The sequence below is a fragment of the Phocoena phocoena genome, chromosome 15, assembly GCF_963924675.1.
Source record: "Phocoena phocoena chromosome 15, mPhoPho1.1, whole genome shotgun sequence".
Classification (NCBI taxonomy): Eukaryota; Metazoa; Chordata; class Mammalia; order Artiodactyla; family Phocoenidae; genus Phocoena; species Phocoena phocoena.
In genome coordinates, this window is record NC_089233.1 from 73481585 (window position 1) to 73483658 (window position 2074).

Here is a 2074-nt window from a genome sequence, read left to right on the forward strand (position 1 = left end):
CTCCTCCACAGACCTGTGCTTGGCTGAACATCCTGGGCGAGGGGGAGACCTCCTAATCCTCCTGGCACCTCCCACTACCTGACATTTCCTTGTTTGTCCACGTGTTCACTGCCCATCCCCGACTCCCACCCCACCGCGGGACGCGGCCTCTCCAAGGGCAGGGCCGGGGCCCCGTGATGCCCGCCTGGATCACGTCGCGGGCACTCGGGAAACGCCGGGGAGAGCGCGCGCGCGCGCGGAGGCCCGGACCCCTCTACGACCGGGACACTGAGGCCCGGGATAACGAGCTCCCCGGGGGTCCCCGAGCCGCGGCGCGCGTTGCCAAGCCGGGATCCCACTCCCAGCCCCGCCCGGGTCCACCCCCCTACCCCGGGAGGGCGCAGAAGGGCCGCCGCGCGGCCACTCACCTCGGCCTCGGAAGCTCCAGGCCCGGATCCTCCTGCCGGAAGTGCGAGGCCGAGCGTCGCCACGGGGGGGCAGTTCTGCCGGAAGCCGCTGAGGGCCGAGAAGGGGCGGTGTCGGGGGCGGGGAGGCGGTCAGGGGCCGGTCCTCCTGTGCCGTCTGCGGGGCCCAACGCTGTGCGCTTCCGCTGGTCAGGAGACCCCTGGGGCCCGACGCCGAGACTCCCCTCGTTCGGTGTTGTGTCTCCTGCGCTCAACCAGGGTCTCGGTCTGGAGCCTCGGTGCCTGCTGCGGAGCCCTGCGCATCGCGGGCAGCCAGAAAACAATCACCTACTTACAAATTAAGTATTTACCGTATTCCAACACAGGGCTGGGCAACGATGGAAACACCGAGCTGGATTTCTCCTGGCCTTTTTCTTCTGGGAGCTCAAGCCAGCTGGGGGGAGTGATGTCAGAGGCATTAAGTTTTAGGACTTACAAGATCCGTGGGAGGGAATAAATAATAAACATTTGTGAAACATCTTACGTGGGCCTGAAAACTTTATAAGAATGATCTCAATTTCATTAAGTTGAGTAAGGGGAGAGCATCCCAGACAAGAGGAAATAAGGGGGCGAGGAGAAGGCTGGAGCCTGGCTTGGAGTCCACTTGTTCATAAGGAGAGTTAACAAAAACCATGGTTGGAAAAGTAGCCAAGGGGCAAGTTGCAGTAGTCCCCAAAATGCCAGCTAGGGAGTTGAGGTCTTACTCATCTTTCAGGATGGATTAAAAGGGTCAGAGCAGTTCGAGAGAGAGAGAGAACCATTTAGGCCAGGGCAGGCTAGGGTTGCAGAGTGAAGCCCAGTTTGGGACTTTTTGTCCCTCCTGGACTGTGGCTCTAAGGCTGGCTGCAAACAGGAGTCCTTGCAAGTGACTCAGCTGGGCTCCCTGGCCTCTCTGAACAGAAGGCCCAAGGCCAGAGTGTAAGCAGTTCCTTATGCAAACCGCTGCTGCCCCGCCCCCACCAGCTGGCATCACCAGGCCTTCGTTCATTCAGCACTTACCAACACCTACAATGGCACCCAAGCTCTTGGCTTTATTGCGTCCCCAAGGCTGCACGTACTTTCTATGCCTTTTGAAAGTGCTTGTCCTCGCCCCCTTCTCCTTCAGAGGCAAGATAAAGTATCTACTTCATCACCGCCCTCATTCAAGCCTCCCAGCTACCAAGGCTGAGGTTGGAGCGACAGAGACAGTGTAGAACACCAGCTGGCAGGCTGGGCCCTAAGCACCAGCAACACACAGGGTGAAGAACATGTCTTCTTTGTCAGGCACTAGTACTCGAGCTGTTCCCTGGCTGTGTCCCTGGCAGGGAGGAGAGGGAGGCCGTGTCCTCGAGGGTGTGCAGTATGCCTTTCCCTGCTATACCTGGCAGGCCTGACTGGAAAGCACTGTCCTGGTGTGACAGTCTGTGAGCATCCTTAACCAGCAGGGGTGTGTGTACGTGTACGTGTGTGTGCAGGCATGTGCGTGTGGGGCAGAGTCGCTGAAGAGGAGGAAGGGGCTCTGGGAAGGCGGCTGAGGGCTCTAGCTGGAGCTCTCCAACGTCTCCCAAACACAGTGAAATGAATGCTTGTCAAGGTGAAAGCTCCCTTGGGCAGGGAGCAAGTACAGAGAAACAGCTGTTAATGGGAACCAG